At 35.4% G+C, this 20,389-nt stretch overlaps 1 protein-coding gene across 3 annotated transcripts in view; it reads left to right on the top strand.

Moving 5' to 3' along the window:
- The window catches only part of AGMO (alkylglycerol monooxygenase), a 194,525-nt gene that overhangs the window by 131,486 nt on the left and 42,650 nt on the right, over positions 1 to 20,389 (top strand). The window contains exon 13 of one of the 3 annotated variants that reach the window (XR_014581001.1): positions 7,904 to 8,038. The exons of the other annotated variants lie outside the window; for them this stretch is intronic. The gene's annotated coding sequence lies outside the window, so the exon portion shown is untranslated. The remainder of the gene's footprint in view (positions 1 to 7,903; positions 8,039 to 20,389) is intronic. 3 annotated transcript variants of the gene reach the window in all.

Here is a 20,389-nt window from a genome sequence, read left to right on the forward strand (position 1 = left end):
TCATACTTGTGTTCCCACAAACCAGAATCACCAAATCTAGTTCAAGAAAATATTTTGATTTAAATTTTTTTATTTTTTTTTTTTTTCCCTGAGGGGAGCTAACTATGATGTAGTAATATTTGCCAGATAACTGAGATCATACAACTTTTTTCTTGAACCTCCACCAACTCCAATCATGCAGAGTTCAAACTTCTTGCCTTAATATTCAGGTCCCTTAAAATTCTGTGTGCCTCACTGCATGGAGTTAGTATCCCATTACCTCCTGTTTCATAAGGGAGTTCAATTTTGACCCTATGCCTGAGTGTTTGCATTTGAGTTCATTCTGTCCAGTCACTCCTTTCTTTCACTGAATTCATCTTTTAAATTATTACTTACTAATGCCTCCTTTAAATCCTTTCTCAGGATCTGCCTCTTCCAGAAGCAGTGTGTAAAGGGCTAGCCAAAAAGAAACCTATAGATAGGGCTAGTCAAAAAGAAACCTATAGATGGTTGCTGGCCTAAGGCATATATTAAAAGCAAAGCCAGCAATTGTCTCTAATCTGTAAATTTGTTTGTCATTATATGTTGTAAGCTCATGCGGAAAAAAAAAAAAAAGTGTATGACTTTTTATAATACTTATTGAAACCTTTATTTTTGCTGCAGAACTTGACTGTGGCAAAATAGTAAACTGATAGGTCTACCCAAAATGAATATATTAATAGTCATTGTTCTTGCTAAGTAGATGATTTTCAGCCAAAGATGCGTTAAAATTCTGTAAGGAGTAATCTGTGACCTCCATAACACTAGTCCCTCTCATAGATCATGCAGATGCTTTACTGTGGCTGAGAGGAAGTACTGAAAGCAGGTAAAAAGTAGAAGTTGCCCTGGAAGTCCTCAGGGAATCATTCAAACAATATTAGGTAGTATTCATATAATCATTTAGGTTGGAAAAGACCTTCAAGATCATCATGTTCAAGCATCAACCTGACCTACCGAGTCCCATCACTAATCATGTCCCTTAGTGCCAGATTATTGTTATAATGAAGTCTCTGAATTTCTGTTCTGTGAGAACAGAAATTGAAATTAGCAGGACGGAGCTGTTGGGAGGATGGAAGAGTCATAGATAACAGTTTGGGGGCACAGGCCTTTCAAGTGGAGAATAGTGGCCTCAAGCAGAGGCGTTGTTAAGTCAGCATTCCCAGGCTGAAAAATCACCACTGAGACAAATTCAAGCTTCCTGCCCTAATGGAGACATCTGATGGAAATTTTGAGCAGGGAGTTGTACCATGATCTTATAAATAAGAACAGATTTTCTGAAGAGGGAATAATGCAGCTGTATACATTTACTGAGTCTTCTTTAGAGTGAAATGTCACAGTACTATTGATATTCTTTGCAAGTTCCTCTACCCAAAACTATTAGGGTGTAAGCAGTTTGATTACAGAATGATAGGAACCAAATCTGCCTTGTGGTATGTCTAGACAAGTGTCTTAACCCCTGTGTGAATAACTACTAGACACATTAAGGAAAAGAAATTCTATATTGAAAATCTACTAGTTAATAGCCTAGTGATTAAGCATTAAACAGATGGCAAAATAAGACAAAAGAATTTTGCTACTCTTGGTAATTAACTGTGCTTACAGCTTTGCATGTACATCTAACCTCAGGCACAGAACGATAGCCACTGAACTTGAAGCTGGATCAAGTCCTTTTAAAGCATTGCATTTTCTTGGATCTCCGTAGTAACCCCCCTGCCATTTATCTATCCAAATCAGTTGAATCTAGGCATAAGTCCATGGGGGAGTTACAGAGGAACAAAACTCCATATTGTTGCCTTTTCAACCATAAATCAGATATGTTTTTAATATTTTCTACTTTAATGTTTTATATGTACAGTGGTATAAATCTCAATGTTTTAGCTTTTCTGTATATACTATACATTACACCTGGCTGCCTGACGCAAAGCTGTCAAAGTAAATGACCAGAATTAATTACCACTTGGTACAGTAAAACTTAAATAGGGATGCAGAACTCATAGGAGCTCCACAGAGTAATGTACTCGTATACAGCTGTCTAAATTATGGTTCATTAGGTGTATAAACAAATCCATACACTGTGGCAGTATGGAAGTAAATTATCATTTTAAATTAAAATCTCATTAGTAAACTAGTATATAGTTTAGTATCTGAAATATGCTTGTTTTTGTACTGATGCCAAGTTATTGACTCAACTGTCAGTGTTCTCTAGTCACCTGAAGTGGATAGTAATAAAGAAAGATGTGAAATGATTCCATTCGTTCTGGTTTTGAACTTACACCTCTTCCCAGTGCTGCAAACCCAAGGGAAAAGAATTCCTTTATTAAGTCTAAAGCCTAAGATTCCACTGCCTCAGCTACTAAGAGGATTTTAGAAAATGGACAACCCCACCTACAAGAGGCTGAAGAGGGAAAAAATACAGGCCCAGGGGGATTAATAAATCTTCCTGTATTCCTTGGAATCCCATTGAACTAAAGTTACAGTAAAGCCACGGAGACAAAGGTCTTATGCCTCTTGCTTTCATGATCAAAATGGAAAATAAAATTTTTTGGAGAGCAAATGATATTTTCCCCCTCTTATTTTATCTCTAAATTGCTGTGCCATGGTTTGTTTAGTAGTTGGAAACTTCAGAACTTCAAGTTAACAAATTAGTTTACCAAAGAAAATATTAAATTGACAACAATAGTTTTGAAACTGCAATGGTTAGTATGTCTTACATATTGAAAGTACATATTTCTGTGTTAATGTGGGAGAATAAGGAAAATATTTCTGTAGTCAAAAAAAAGTACGCTGTTTATGCTGGGAAAAAAAAAAAGTGAAAGAAAAGTTGTAAAGAATTTACCTCTGCTTGGACCTTTTATCTGAGAACTCACATCATGGTAATAGTTCTGCAATGTTACTATTTAAAAAGAAATAATCTACTGAATGCAATGGACGTATTGGCTGAACTATAGTAAACCTAGCTGAGAAGGACAGAAGAGAAGTCAGTTGAAAGTAGTTATTCAGGGCATGGGATGGGAGGGGATAAGAGTAGCCCTTTCAAAAATAATTTACAAGCTAGCAACAGTCTCAAGGCAGGTACAAAAGGGCAGGGGTAGGTGGAACAGGCTAGCAAGGAAACAATGAAAAAAAAAGTATGAAAAAATTCCAGAGAGACAATTTTTATAGTCAACAGGAAATGAACAATAAAATCATAGCACTTGTGAGATGATTTGAAAGGAGAAAGTGTAGAGCACAAAAAGGCAAACAAAGATAATACCTTCTCTTTATGCTAGCAGCAGAATTCAAAGGGTAGTGAAGGAGGAGTATTTCTGAATATAAAAGGGTGAGGGCAAAACTGACGTGTGTAGCTATGTGCCCATCTTACTTTGCCAGTATGGCAGTAAAAATACTGGTATTTTACTTTTGAAAATGGGACCTTCTTTGAACTTACTGCATAGGTGTTATGGTATCTGATGTTACCCTTTTGTGAATCGTGTAACCACTATGTCACTGATGTGACTAATGTTTGTATCTGCGCTCAACTTGCACAGCCAGAAGTGACTGAAATGAGGTATGAAGAGAGCAGTAAGAACCTTTGTAAAGACTTATTTTGCTGGGAAATGCATCGGATAGTGTTCCATCAGGCTTTTTTTTTTTTTTTTCCCCTTCTTGTACTTTACATACTTGTACATTACATACAATAATGGTTTGACAATACTGTGAAATACATATATACCGCTTTCACAGAAAGACCTGTATATTCCCCCCCCCCCCCCCCGAAAATCCTGAGTTAGCTTATAGAAAGATGAGAATTTTCAAATGCGCTGATGACAAAAGACAGAATAGCAGACGTAGTTTCATTTCAAAAAGGTGAGGGGAAAAAAAAAAAGCATAGACATCTCTGTGGTAGATTGTTGACTATGATTTGGTGTAGTGGCATCTAATTTAAGTCATTACAGCCTTTTCCTGGAGCTGGCCCCGAGAGACATATAAGCGTTTTCCTATAATGTCCCATTAGCACGTGCTAGTTATAAAAGGGTGTGGGAACCAAACTTGGATTAAAAATGAAATGAAGCTTAGATCTAATATAAAGGAAATGCCTCTAACTACTAGAAGGTCCTTCCACAAGTCAAAGCCCCTGATTCCCACTCTCCAAAAGTATGTCTTTTATAGCCATTGGCTTATATCATTATTATAAACTGAATTTTATTTTTTAATTTAGTACATACTTTAATGACAGTTCTTTATAGAAAGCTTTTTTTTTGTCAATAAGTTTTCTTGTTGTTGATAATGATTCTGTGAAGTTATTCAAATGTTGCAACCTAGTGTATACTCTAAACATTCATGCAGTGACCAAACTGAGACTTTCTTGCATCAAAGACTAAGAACAAATTAGGAAGCAAATTTTAGGAGAAAATTCTATTCAGGTTTGCTATATGATAAACTTTTCAGGGGACATGCTATGTGTATTTTCATAAAATTTTATCTTAGGGATTTCAAACAGAAACATTTAGCTATTTTTTGCAATAAATTCTAGCAATTCAATTGTACGTATTCAATAGGATTATAAAATAAATCAGGAGAATACATAATGCTAAATGTTATAGTAAAACACATTTATCAAACCACTAACATTTTCCACTTCAGTTGAAATGTGGTGAACCATTTGTTAAATAGTGAAGAAATGTTTTAAAAATCAAAGGTATGATTTTATTTACTCCCTACTGAAATGAATACCCATCTATCATGAATAAAAATACACATTTGAGATGAATAGGTAAAACAAAAAAGAACAAAGATATAAACCTACAAATGAAATTAATATCTGTTTCTGTATATGTATGTATGTGTAAGATGAATATGATAAAATATAGATAAATATTTAACATGTATACTGGCATACATGCATATACCAAAGAATGTAGTGTACAGTAAGCATCATAGAAAATGCATAAAAAAATGAACTAGTATTCGTTTTCATAATGATGAACAAGATTATCAGTCTTCGTTTCTCTTGACTCTAGACTTCCGAGTTTGGTTTGCCTATCAAAAATACAGAAATAGATGTGGTGTCACAAATTACTAGCAGTTGCAGAGATATTGATGTTTCTTGATATATTGGTTAGCACTGCAGGTTCAAAGTAAACATGTTTGTAATCACAACTGCTTTGCCATATTATGATTAAGAAAATAAAATACATGAAAAATATGTAAGAATTAAGTATTACAGGATCTTCCAAAAGAAACTGATTCCTTTGTTAAAAATTACAAATTTTGTCTACTCTGGAATGTTCTGTAGTTTTCAGACATGCAAAATGTAAGCATTATCTTAAATTAATAATAATACCTAAAGTAATATTTGGTACATCGTAATTAGTACTATTTAAAAATCGGTTCTGTTTGTGATTTTTTCCCCATCAAATTCTCAAACTTTTGAATTTAAAAGGGCTGCTTTACAAAACTCTCAAGTTGTAGGAAATCCACAGCTGAGGCACAATTGTTAGCTCATTTGGCAATGAGAAATATCCGGTCATGTAGTTTATACATGCTATTATTATCAGGTTTCGTGATGGACCTTAGCTTGTAACGCATTGCTTACATGGAAAGACAAATGAAGAAGTTCTAGGCTGCTTACCATCAACTGAAGCTAATGTGTCATGTGGTGAACAAAATAAATAAATAAAATAAAAAAGTGAAAGGATGTAGTTAATGACAAAATGTGTCTTTGGCCTTGGAACTTCTCATAAGATGCTGTAAAAACATGAATTAAAGATCTAAGAATGGCTGTAGTCTAAAAATAACAAAATAGAAAAAAATCCAGTGATTTTCTACATACAAAGCAGAAAAAAAAAAAAGGAAAAAAATTGAAAAAGACTGAATTTCAACACAGGTGGTGGGTTGTGTATTGAAGACTGTGGTTAGGAGGTCTCACAGGACAGAAGCCTATAAGATTACAAAAGTTCAAGAATGAACTAGAAAGAAAAATACACGGAAGGTTTTTGTACAGAGTCCATAGCTGGTTCAGGGCTTCCTTGAGTGGAAAGGACTTGTCAATTTAAGGGGTGTGATGCTCATTCAAATTCTTGTGCATAATATCTGATTGTTATTGTTATTTTTACCAAAACGCAGCTATGACGGAAGGAGTTCTAATGTAGATTTAGAGGACTGTAGGCTTTTTTTTCATTTGAACTCTAAATATTGGTCTTCCACAAAACTTTGACTTTCTGATTTTACATGTTTGCAGTCAAGAATGGCGTGGGTAATTCCTAGTAGACATCTGCTGGTAATACAGTAATTTAAGTTTTGTGAAAAGTGCTGGTATTCAATGTAGATCAGCCATCAGTGATCACAATTAAACAGAAAGAAACAGGAAATTGCGATCTGATTCAGGAAACAAACAAGTAAAACTGATTTCTGTAGGAAACTGATTATCTAATTTGTACAGTAATGTAGCTCAAGTGGCAAATATGGATGGATGTGTCCATACTTCAGACAAAAATGTGAACTTTTGTTTACTACATTGTTCACAGTAAAGTTTATGGTAGGTACACAGGTGAATATGAGTATCTTATGCATGCCAGATTTCAAATATATAAGTTACTTGTAAGAAGCTTTCATATGGAATTGGAAGTTATGACATTGTTATTAGAAGGGTCCTCAGATTATTAGGTTATTGAAGTCTTTTCCTAAAGTCAAGAATGACAGCCATATAAAAGTAACTTCTGCAGGTTTGCACCTACTTAAGGGCAGTTATAACTACAGAAGTGTTGTCAAGTTGCAGGTGGTTTAAGAAATAGTGACAGGAATGATTCCATGACTGCCGTCCAAAATCTTTATGACACTGATCACCTTGTGAGACTTTCCACATCCCTTGGAGAGCTAAGAATAAGCAAATCCCAGGGACAGGGCAAGGCAGGAAACTCTGCTGGCATCCAGGGTCCCGCTGCTTCAGAGCGAGACAGAATTTAGGCAGTTAGTATTTAGTAGCTTTGTCATAGGGAAATCTGGCAGTTGCAGCCTTGGCTGTCTTCCTTGGTCAAAAAGCATTAGAGGCATCACTGTGTGCAGCAGATGAGAGGAAGGATCAGGAATATACAAACAACCTTGAGATTTCCCTCTAGCCTCACACTGTTTTCTGCATTAATTAAGAAATGAGCAGCACTTTTAGCCAACTGCACCCCTAGGGGTTCAATGATACTTAAAATGCATTTCAAATAGTACACAACAACAACAACAAAACCTTCCCCCTCCCCACCCCCCCCTTCTATTACTTGCCCTTTTTATGAGTCACCATAGACCAGGAACCTTCAGTTAAATATTACACCTGTTCAAAAATTCCATTGTAATTCCACTGTTTGGCACCAAATGTAATTGTTTTTTTCTTTTCTGAAAAGGGTTAAAAAATGAGGAAAAATACAGTTATGTGAAACAGTGTAATGCATGTTTTATTATCTGGGTGGAATATCACATTAACATGTTGTAGTCACTGCTATATTACTTTGTTGGCAATGCTAACAGATTTGAGCTTCCTCAGGCAGCAGATGGCCTTTGCTCTTGTGGAAAAATAGTTTATTTATTGATGGCTTTTTGCAAACTGCAAACAATTCCTTCAGAAAAATAATAATTAAAAAAAAAAAAACAAAACTATATTCTATAGCAACGTGACATAGTTCTTTCAGCAGCAGTCCAACTTTTAATAAAATCTTTGAACAGATATTTAAAAAGGAAAACACTGTTTAGTGAAGATAATGCACTGCACTTTTGTGTGAGCAGTGATTTTTTGTTAATTAATGTATTTCCTGTGCATTCATGCCCTGTTTATCCTTCTACACACTCACCACAGAAACTCAGCTCCCTCGTTTCCTTGCCAATTGCAATTCTATTTAGGCCTTGACTGTTGTTTCATTAGGTTCTCCTCATGTCCCGTGCCCAGTTCTTTCCCTGCCTCACCAACAGCAATACAATATAGTGAGATGGACCAGATCTACCCTCCATGTAATGCTGAAAAGACCATGACAGACAGCTACGGGTTCTTAGAAACAGGGTAAGTGAGATGAAGGGTTGAGGTTTGAAGGGTACAGAGTGCCATGCAGAAATGATGGAATGGACACTGGACTGTGGGGCTGGATGAACCACTGAAAAAGACCCCAGTCCTTCTGCCATCCCCATGACAAGGTCAATAACTCTTCCTGAGAGACATCCTGATGTATTTCTAATCCAATCCAAAGACCTTCAGTGGTGGTGACTCCCCATGCAATGTATTTCAATATTTAATTGTTCTTACAATTAAAAAAAATATAAGCTTAATAATTCTTTCTTTCTCTTGTCCTTTCCTGTGTTATTCTTTGATTGAATTTGCTTTTCAAACAATTCTGCTTGTTACACTTTATGTAAGTATTTCTGAGGTTTTATATACCTACATGTATAGTTTATTTGACCTTTTGTCATAGTATGTTTCCGATATTTCCTTTGTATTCCATTATGTGTTTGGAATCAGGAAAAGTTTGTCACTTAGAGAACCTTAATATTCTTTTTCCATAATGAGCTGCTTTTTTTTTTGTTTTGTTTGTTTTTGTTTTTAAACTAACATTCTTAATATTGTTTCTTTTAAGGCACAAAAAAACATTCAATTGCTTTCCCCCTTAGACAATTTTTCCGTGATATCTTACTATTAAATTTCTAAGTTTTTTGAAAACAAACTTTTTATTTCTTTATTAGTCCTTCTTCTTATTCCAATCATCAAGTTATATTTTCATATTTTAATTGTGTTGCCCCCAGCACTAAAAACAAATAAAGAGAATCATTCTTTCTTATTGCCTTAACACTTTGTCTATCAATAAATCATGGAATAGTAAAAAAGTTTAACGGACAAGCTAGATCATGCTCAATCTTCTTTTCCCCGCAAAATGTCACTATAGTTTAAATCTTACGTTATAAACAAGACTCAGAGTATGGATTTTGCCAGTTGCTCATAGTAAACCTCATACTGAATAAAATAAATTATTTAGCAGCAGAGATGTTGGATATAGTTTTCAATAATAACAGCTTGGTCTTGTCAGGGTCCTGTAAGCAAAGCTGACTTGATATAGAAATGCAGGCTTTTATGAAGATTTGGTATCACATTGAGTATTTTTCTAGTTTCCTTGAGCAAAGGCAGCAGACTTCCATGTGCTCCAAATCTGTGCAGGTATTTATTTATATTTATTTATTTATTTATTTTACTTTAACCATAGGTTAAACGTATAGAGTAAACTAACTAAAATATTCAGAGCAGCTCACCATCTGATACTGAACTGAATTTTAAATGTCATTTTATAAGCAGTAAGGACTAAATCATATGAGAATCAACTAATTGGCATTATCAAGAAGTCTGTAAAAATAATTACTAAAGCAGAAGTCTTTAAGATTATGAAGCATTGGACTGCCTGGAACACAAGCAGCAGGCAGCAGAAATTCTATAAACCATGAGTTTTGCCAAACCTTCTCAGGCTGAAGGCCAAATGATTTTTTTAACCCGGCCAGATTTTCCATATTGAACCAAGCAAATTGCAGCCCAAGGAGCCCTCACATGTATACATTCACATTGCAAGTGAATGTCTGTCTTTTTTTTTAAGGTGTCTGTATTAGAGACCAACAAAAATGTATGTTAATGGGCTGAAAAAAAAAAAAAAAGATGTGAAAATGCTGGAAACGGTGCTGGTACAACACAATATATGAGGTGATGTGCATAATGTACAAACCGAGGTTTTGCTGCTGCAGAAGTTTACATACGTTATTAACATTATGTACATGAGTAACTCCTGAAGAATCAGATCCTACAAGTGTCCCTCAAGTCACTGTTAGCTGAACATTTTTTGGACTGCAAGACTCAGCTTGCTTATCAAAAGGTATAGGAATAACTTCCTGTAAGAAAATAAGTCTAAAACAACAACAGTTTTTGTAAATTTGTTATAACATCCCTATAAGCATTTGTATTCATAATGCCACAGAATAGTTATATCTAAGTGCATGATTTATGCTTTTTTATAATCATCATGCCAACATTCCAAAATAGCCCCTAAACCAATATTTCATAATTTGTATTAGCAGACTTGCAGTTGTCTCATAAAATCATCAAAAGAGATTCTATGATTTGAGTTCTTGGTTCTATGTGAGAAGAGAGAAATCATGCAGGAGCAGATACGAGAAAAGGGAAAAGGAAATTGTACATGGAGCATGACCTTAGAAAGTACATCACAATAGCTGAAATGAAAAATGGGCAAGGACCTGACTGTTCCGCTATGACCACTGGGGCAGAGGTCACTCACATAGCAATGTCTAGGACAGTGCTCTCCAATTATAAGTGAGGAAGGAGGGAGGAGGGGAAAAGAAAGAAAATTGTTGCTAATGTGGTTGTAACCATCCCATTAAAAAGGAGCCCAAATAACCATGGATTTGATCAATTACTACAACTGAATCTTTTTGAAAGCTTTTAATGTTTGTTTAAATAAAATTTGGAGTAAAGAAATATTATTTAAATGAAAACTAAACCTGATCCACCAAACATAAGCCAAGTTGTACAGGTACATAGCTGCTCTCTGCTGCAGCTGCTTCTGAAAGAACTACCCAGAGAGAGAAGAGAGAGAGATTTTATTGGACATGTAACTAATGAGTGATGATTTATTTCATTGTGGAATATGATTTACAGTTTTGACTACAAAAAATGTACAGATGGCTATGTACATTGGTCGCATTCAAATGCCCAAGATATGTGAGTATTCAGTATAAGCACATCTACAAACATGATTTAAATGAAAATTTTCTTACCCACTGAAGGAGGATAGGGTCCCTTGTGGGTGTATGGATCTGTCCAGGTTTGCTGTACAATTCTATCTTTGTTTGAGATAGAGCTGTACAGAATGATGAATAACACAGACACACACACTTTTTTTTTTTTATTTATTGTCAGAATAGTATAATTTGCTGTCCATATGTTCTTGGTAAAAAGCTGATTTCAAATACCTGAATTATGGAAACTTCATACCTAGAACTGTGGTCCAACAGGTGCTGTGGATCAGGTTAAATGATTTTATTGCTCTTCTTTCAAGTAGGAAAAAAAAAAAAGTGACATCAGAGTGTCAGGGAGCAATTGTCTCTAAGACTCCTGCTGTGGCTACCTGTGATGTGAGGAAGTCCTTCAGAAGATGCAACCTGACACTTGAGTCTCTTTCCTATAGCTCCTGAAACAGAATCCAGGAGAAAGTTTTGAACCAAGAGCCTTTAAAGATGAGGGACTACTGTTCTCTAATAATATTTGTGAACATGAATAAAATTGCGAACATGAATCTTGGCCTGGTTTGAAGCTGATGTGCATGGGCAAAGAGAAATAGTAATCAAGTTTTGGTCATAGTTCTGCATATTGCATTCAGGCTTTTCTGCACACAGAATTTGCAGCAGCTGAATTCATATTGCTCTAAAACTTGGTTTGGGCATATTTACTTCAGTTTAGGTAGGGCTTGTTGCAATTTAGCAGAACCTTGTTGCCAGCTTGTATAAGCAATGCTGAAATAAGCCTGATTTTCATTCATTGAAACACGTACCTTTATAATGTTGCATCAAAGCAGGGCAACTTTGGCAAAATACTGATTATTGATGCATGGGGCATCAAACTCTCTTCCTCTCTCACTTATTTTCTTTTTTAATCTCAAGAGTGTTTTTATTGTTGATTTAGCTCTTTTTGTTTATTTCTTTCATTGTTTTCAGTGGTGTCTTCTCCCCTTCTTACAATTCATGTATTAAATTCTAGTATCTTTTTAAGGAATAAATTCATGGACACATTGATACAATTTGTCTAGGCCTCCACAGCTTGTGATAGTTTGGGTTATGCAGTTGCTAGGTGCTCCCTCAGTAGCCACAGAAACTACATATGCATAGTAGTAGAAACATGTTTTTAACTGTTCACACCAAAAAAAAAAAAAAAAAAAAGCTGTCCATTTGCTCTTTCTTTGGGATTGGTTTACTGGTTTTGGAGATCCTTCACCAGTTGCTAGAGGGCCAGGTGTATTGCCCATGGTACTGCTGGACAATGCTCATACCTTGCACAAGCTCTGACAGGTCAACACACACAGTGACTTCTCAGCAGCACTTACGGGTCTGATTTATGGTTTGTGGAATTGTCTTTCTGGATTAATTCCTTGGGAGTTTTTAAAACGTCTGCGCAAGATACTGGGAAACAAAATCTAAAGATAATTCTATTGAAATTGTTCAACTTTATGACCAATAACATGATAATGGTGCTGCTGATGATAATTACTTTCTTTTAAAGCAAGCCTAGATAGAACAGAAGTACCCCTAGGGCTTAGGATAACTCCCCATGTTAGTGGGACTAGGGACCAGCAGCACCTGTCGTTGTAACTGTAGGAATAGGGACATGCTGTGTGACTGCTCAGTCCTCTGGTTCCTTGGTGTCAGGCTGCAGAAAACCTGAACGTGTGCAGTCTCACTCATAGAACTTGGCATGCAAGTTTTGTTGAGGCTCAAGTTCAACAGGACCTTTGTCCATGTGACAGGCAAGTCCATCTTATGTGAAGAGCAGCTTCAGCACCACTCTCGGTAGCTGGTGTGAATGTTCCCAGGGACTGCATCTTGTGTTGTCTGTGCGCATCTCTGAAGCTCCTGGTCAGACATACTTGCCCTGTAGACTGTGAATGTTCCAGGAGATCATAAGTCAAGATATAAAGGATGTCTGTTGGGTGGTGTATGCAGCACAGACCTTTCATTCCCGTGTCTGAATGCTCAGAGCAGTGCAGTTGCAGCCACTGAAATAATATTTCCATTAACGTACTAATTTTTACTGAATGAAGATAATTTTTAGAATTTAGACTGTATATGAGGCAGCTGTCTCAGTACATCAACTATTGCCTCTAGCAATAGATGTCATGCAATAATCATCTTCCAAATAAATCTTCCCCTTGCTTTCTGAATTGGAAATCACTGGAGGCTGGGAGGATGTTCCAGAAAGATATCACTGTATGTTTGTCCTGTGCTAATATTCTTATGTAGGCACTATTTTTTGGCCACTGTTATAAATTGGATACAGGGCTAGATAAACCATTTGACTTTACGAAATCGTTCCTTCTTAATGTTCTTAATCTTAAGCAATGAGCAGAACAAAAAAAAAGAAATCTGGCAGTTGTCGAATAAATTCACTTCAATGTTACAAATATTTTTATATCAATTTACATATATTGCTTGTTCATTATGTTCTATTTTACTCAGTTAACACACATACATGTCAGTGCTTCTATGTGGAGCACCCCTCCAGCCTCACAAAGAATATGAGATGCCATGTTCTTTTGTTTCTTTCAAAGGTCTGTCCCATATTTTTCTTATCAAAGACTCTCAAGTCAATTCTAGACTTTTCTCCTTTCTGAAAATAAATTCTGAATTCCCTTATTCTCAATGTCTATACATGTTTGTTTAAAACTAAATAAATAATTTAAATATTCCTCTTAAAACCGTACTAGACAACCACATAGTACTGTTTTGAGATTTTAGATTTATTACCAATATTTGCTTTTACAATCTGCTCTAAGTTCTCTGTGACAGCTTATTTTGGTTGTAGATGTACTGTACCATAAATAGAGACACTGAACAGGATGCCTGCAACCTGGATTACTGGCTCAGTCCCGAGAAAAAAATATTTTTTTCTAATAAGCTTTTGTCAAGAGCAGGCTAGCCACTTTTGCTCAGAAAGGAACCTAAACTAATAAACTCATTTAGATATAGGTTGCCCAGTGAATTACATACCTGACCATCTGAAACCTCCCTTCCCCATGTCCCTGATCCTGCAGAGCAGGGGAACATAGAAAAAAGGCATTCCCATGGCTGCATGCCACACTTCATAGCACTACCAATTCCAGGAGCATTTTTCATTTGTGCTGTTGCTCTATTCTTTCACAAAGAGACAGCTTACAACCCAATTTGTTCCTAAGCCAATAAATCTCTTTCCTACCTAAATGTTCATCTTAGTGAACCACAGTCTAAAGCAGGATAAGGAAAACAAATTCTTATTTGTTCTTTCTCATGACAGGCAGGTTTCACTTGGACAGACCTGGGGTAAGCTTGTCCTCTGCATTTTTCTCTTCTGAATGGTATTCCAGATCCCCAACATCACTGTATATATAAACAATGTGAGGTGGCTAGATTTTGTTACTGTTCAGTTACCTGATTGGTGTGCTTTCCCAGAGAAGTGAAGATTTTTTAACATAAGGAGGAGACATTGTAACTAAGGAAAAAGAAGGCCCAGGACAGAATCAAAGGAGAATACTTGCTTATTCATATTCTTCAAAGTCACTCATAGTGCTGAATTTAAACCATCGTCATTGTCCTAGGGATCTTTTCAAAAATCATCATTACAGAGTCGAACAGGGGATTTGAAGGACTTTTCTAGGTGAGGACTAGAGGAGAGACCATAGAGACACTGAAAGACTGTTGATGTGAAGTTCTTAAATACAAGAGAGTTGTAGGCTACGGACATCAAGTGGAGTCATGAAACAGTCTTTCCGTAGACTTCAACAGAAGAAGGGTTAGAAGAAGGATTTCTCCTGTGGCATGCTTTTCTGATGGTCATAACATCAGAATTTTATCATTTGTTTGTTTGATTTCAGTACACATGCTATTTCCTCAAGCCTAATGGCTTATATATATATATATATATAATTTTATCATAATTCCACCAGTTGCTTTTAAGTCTTTTTGTGTGTGTGTGTGTGTGTGTGTGTGTATTACATTGAAGCACAAACTGAACTTTAGACTGAACATCTGTTCTGGCCCCTAAAGTTTTCTGTGCATTTCTAAACAGATTTGAGCCTATAAAATTCATACTGATAGTAATAGAAACGTTTTCAATTTAAACAATTCTGAATGAAAATTCCACTTTGTTCATATCCCAAGTTTTATGGGGCAGATCTCTTAACATTACATGTACTTGCAGTGTAAAATTACTATTAGTGTGCTCAATAGTGGTCTGTCTTCCATATTTTTTTGGTAAAAAGTTTGTCTCAAAAGTAATGTGTTGTTTAAATGATGTGAAGTAATGCCAGATACCCAGAGATTTCAATGAAGTTATTATTTATTTGTTTACATTAACTAATAAATGAGCCGTTTGCATTCAAGTCGTTTTCCAGAGTACTAGCTGAGTTCAGCAAAACAGTTCTAAAGTAGAAAGAGCCATGATATTTATCATTCTGAATGATAACAACTGGAACTTTCACTTTATTTTAATAAGTTAATACTGTCATGTGCAAACCTCCTTCTATACCTTGTATAATAGAATAACTGTCACTTTTGCATGTGGAATTAGGTATGTGGCAATTATATAAAAATGGACAGTCTTCTGATTCTAAATGTGAAAAGCTGACCTTTTAAAAACACTTTAACAACTTTTAGTGTTATCATAAATCTTAGCAATTCTTTAATGTTGCAGTTTTTTGGTTGCATACATTACATTAGTTCTTCTACGAGTCAACTTTTGTTACAGGGAAATTTGGGCCTGGGGCCAGGTAGAGCTTTGGAGAGCTTTTAAGTTTGAGAGCCTGTTTCACAGCTGGAAAGCTCCCCAAAGTGAAGTGATCCCAGAAGAATATGTTTCCCATTACCCAAATCTCTACCAAATCATGCCTTGTAGCTCTAAAATAATTAAGACTTTGGAAGCCCCAAGAGGTCTTTTTTGATCCATGAATGAAGCTACCCCAGGTTCAAATAACTAAAACCTGACTCCCTCTTAACCAATGAAACACAAAACCCCTCCATTTGTCAATGTAACATAAAGAAAATGCTCCAAAATGTCAAAGTCTTTACACTTTAATGGATTCAACCTCAGGATATGTCAAGAGTTTTGATTGCATTTGTTGGAGATCAGGCTGAGGTGTCTGTGCAAGTCCCTAGGGCAGAAGAAGTTAACATTATATAAAATATGGTGTAAAAAGAGACATTGCTGTTTTGACATTTGAATGATGATGAACTTGATAAAATCAGAAAAAAACTCTTAAAGTCCCTTGTGTTGCTGTTGTGTTGCTACCTTCTTTTGCAGCAAAGAACACTGTAATTAATTTCAAGAGCAGGGGGGTCTGCTGTAAGATAGAAAGTACATATTTAGTGGGAAAGGTAGCATACCATGGTATTTTTGAAGCCTTTTTTTTTTTTTTTTTAATATATTTTACTATTCAACTAAATTGATACAATGGCTATGGGAAATATCTTACAAAGAAAACACATTGAGATATGAAGGAGTAACTGTAAGAAATGTTTCCAGACTCACTGAAGGAAGAAATCCACTGGCAAGATTTTGCTGGAGAAATAACAGGATAGGGTTAATATGAAGTTTGGATACTTCTAAGAGAGGTTCAGAAAGAGAAATGGATGATATTCACAGGCTGTGATTCCTATAAGATGAAACTCATAGGAAACATAATATCAACATAACTTACTTTGTTTTTCTTTCAATATTTATTAGAAAAATTCAATGCTTTTTAAGTTTGTTTGAACCTTCTGTGGTGATGCAATGTCAGTGTACTTTCTAGTCTACTTTTAAAGACCAACTTCAAATAAGGGAAAATTTGAAGGATGCTAACTTCTGAAAATTTATTCCTGTATTGTATTTGTTTAGTGATTTGCGGATAGTTGAAATAGAAAGTGGAATATGTAGTGTGAAGGAACAACTAAAATCACTTGGGCCTCTGAGAATTTCAGTGTGCTCACAAATCAGACATTCATATAAATTTAATGATGCTTACATGTAATTGCTGATGAAATTTTAATCCTTCAATTATTTGCACTTGCAAAATATCAGAACTAAAAGTGACCTTAACCCGAAAATTTTGTTCTAGAGCCAGTCTATTTATTAGAATTTCTGATGTGTTACAAGCGGTATTAATTTTTATACTTTGATATTATAATACAGAATAAACGTAGTAGTTATTAAGTATTCACTTAAAGGCCAAAACAAGTAAGTTTGTTCCTCAAATACCACACAGGTATTTATAGACTTTCTGTTTAGCACATGCATATTTATGCTTGGGCTACCTACTGAATGAAGATACTGAAATAAATGTGGCTTAAAAAACATTATACACTAAGATGGCCAGTGTGCCTTATTTCCATCCAGATGAAAGCTTAGAACCTCTTTTAGAAGAAGAGATGTGAACTGGTAGGGATTTTTTTTGCAAATACAGTTATGTTCACCTCATGAATCGTTGATGTTCTGTCAGTTGGCAGCAACTTCAGACATTGGCAACTGAAGGCTAGACTAGGCTGATGGCTAAAGGTTTTACAACCTCTAGTGGGACTATGCAAATCAGCTAAGTACAAAATTGTCATTGAAAACTTCCTTTATGCTGAGAGTACCCAGATTTCAACTGCTTTGCTTGCTGAGGCCTGCTGCAGTCTGAGCATGTGTAACTCTGTTGGAGACCAAGACCAACTTTCCCTGTCTATACCATGGGGACCCCAATTCCAGTATACTTTTACAGAATGTGCTCATGACACTGATGGGTTCAAGATCCCTTCAAGATGCAGCAGCATCCTTTTTGTTATAGCTCACACACTTGGTACTTCTCCTTCTCTCCCCTTGGGTATAATAGGTTATAATAGGTTAAGAATGACAGAAGTTGTTCAGGAAGCAAAAAAAGAACCAAGTGCAATTCCTTCTTTTTTTTTCTTTTTTCTTTTTTCTGCCTGCAGAGACAAATAACACTTCCAGAGAAGTACCTGAATCAGCAGACTTTATCTGTATTTTACCTAGTGAATGTCAATTTAATCTGAAGTTGCATAAACAGCAACAAGAGCTAGGACTAGAATTGAGATTTCTCAAGTTTGTGCTCTATAGAGTCACGTTCACCTCTTCAGGTAAAGGTTTCCTCTCATTTCTTGACTCTCTTATTCTATTCGTGTATAGAGATATAAATTCAACAGGAGGAATGAGAAAACATTTTCTTTTTCTCAGGATAGATTTTAGTATGGCAGTTGGAACATTAAAAATAATGAATATGGGTGTGAACTCCCCTAAGCTGGGGACAAAATTGAAGTAATTTTCCTAAACCATTTATCTGTTGAGTTTATCAAATTTTTTGGAGGCAGACTTTGTAAAAGGTTTTACAGACATCACCACATGCTTCTCTGACTACATTTTAGAACAAGCTAATCTTGCTCAATACTTCAAGGCACCCAGTTGTTGGGCGCCTCACTTCAGGCACCTTGAACACCTGGCTCTGGAGATAGACTCCAGACTAGAGATCATCAGTTAGGAACACAAGTATGCAATTGCACTTTGAATTGAAATGCTTACTCTGTGAAGAAAAAAGGTATTTTTCTATGGAACTGTGGCTGCAGTTCCCTGCTGGGTGTCCTAGTTCCCTTGGACCTTCTTTTGAATATCTTTTTTTTCACCTCTACATCCATACTTCTTAAGGACCTGTGTATAGTAAATGGCATCTGGGTTCAAATCTGTAAGCAGGCACTTTATGCACTGCACTGTGGATCCAGCCTGGGGTTGCATTTGAACTTGTGACCCAAAGATGTAAAGATTCATGTTATATTTCCTGTCTTTTGTGTCATCCAACTCCACCAAACATATTCTTACTGTTACTAAAAATGTACTGCATATTGACTGCTGACAGGTTAGACTCTCTTTGTCTGATTGCTTCACATATTACCAGGATTTGTACATCAGACCTGGCAGTGTTATTCTTTTGTTCTTGGTCCTCTGTGCTTATATTTCAGGGTTAAAGAAAAATGTTTCTATTGAAAAAAAAAAAAAAGCAATATAATTATATTTATTGGCATATTCTCTAATTTTTCTATTAGTCACATGTAAAATTGCAGGCCAAATTTTCAGCTGGCGTGAGTTCGTTTAATAAATTCCTTTCCTTCCACAGTTCCTTTAATAAATCATCCTTCTTGGATGTGAAAAAAGTGCATTGATTTGTGCTTTGAGATTGCATGGATTAAATTTGACTTCAGCTTTTCATTTGGTGCATTAATCATATTTATCAAAACACCTACACAGACAATATGTTATAAGGACTGGATATGAAGTGTTCTGCTTCCTGCAGGTAGAAAGTTGCATTGTCAGTAAGCAGCCAGTGGAATGTTATTTTACTTCAACGTTACCATGTGAGAAAGCTGACAATTAAAATCTTTCATGTGATTTTTTTTTCAGGAACATTGGGTTTTTATTCTATGCTGATATTAGAAAAAAAAATATGCATCCAGCTATTGGCAAATAAAGAGTGTTTGCTTATTTTAAAGAGGAAAAAAAAAAAGAATGGGATGGATGGTTTCTGAATGAGAGTGATTAATCATGCTCTGCATGTGCTGGGTAAGAAGTACTTAATTTATCATTTGAAGAGTTTTATAAATAATATGGAATGCTGATGATGCTGACATCACCAAATTAAAAGAAATTTGGTACTTTCTTAATTATATGGGACAATATTTGTGTTTTTGTTTTAAATGCTATAATATCAGTTTTAAAAATTTATTAAGAGAAGTATTAGTCTGAGGAAGGAACAAGGAAGTGGCATGTTCTCTGATTTCTTTCTAGAATAGAAATGGTTTTGTTATGTGCACATTTATTTTATTTATTTTTTCCTGATGTTTCTTCTACTTCATCATCCATTCTGCCGTTCTTACCTGCCTGAACAAACACACTTTCACTTCCACAATCAATAGTTCATTCTCCTGACTTTCAGCATCATTCATATTCCCTACATTCCTTTTCAGCAATGCACACTTGCTCAATCTTATAACAAAAACCATGTATTGTGGTTAGGCGGTAGAGGTCAGCACTAGTCTTGCGTCACAGGTCAAACAAGATCACTTACATTCTTTATCAGGTTCATTTCTTCTCCCTGGGTGGGATATGAACTTTTTTTTTTTTTTTTTTTTTCTTAGAGAGGAAAGAGCACAGATGTTCAACACTCCTTGTTCAGAACTTCTGGATTGTATACCTTCATCTTTCATGTATGCTTCCAAAACAAGGGATGAATCACTCCTAACCAATCCTACTAATTCTGTTCAATATTCAGACACTAAAGTAACTGCAGAATGTGTTTTAATGTATTTGTGTTGTATGCAAAAATTTAATTCCATATTTTTCAAGATAAATTTGAAGAGATATCCAATATTTATAACTAATATTTATGAAATGCTCAAAGTGTTTGTTTCTGGAATTTCAGAGGCATACATATTTTTTGGTTGCATATGATATCACAGTAATATAATTTAACCTAATATTATGAATATTTCTTCATTTTTAATAGAAAAGGAATGTTTATTCAAAATAGTAACATTTAAATGGAATGATTCTGAGTTAAATATGTTTGCATCCTTTGTTATAATTTTTCCTATCTTAAAG

Source organism: Anser anser (assembly GCF_964211835.1).
Source record: "Anser anser genome assembly, chromosome: 2".
Taxonomy (NCBI): domain Eukaryota; kingdom Metazoa; phylum Chordata; class Aves; order Anseriformes; family Anatidae; genus Anser; species Anser anser.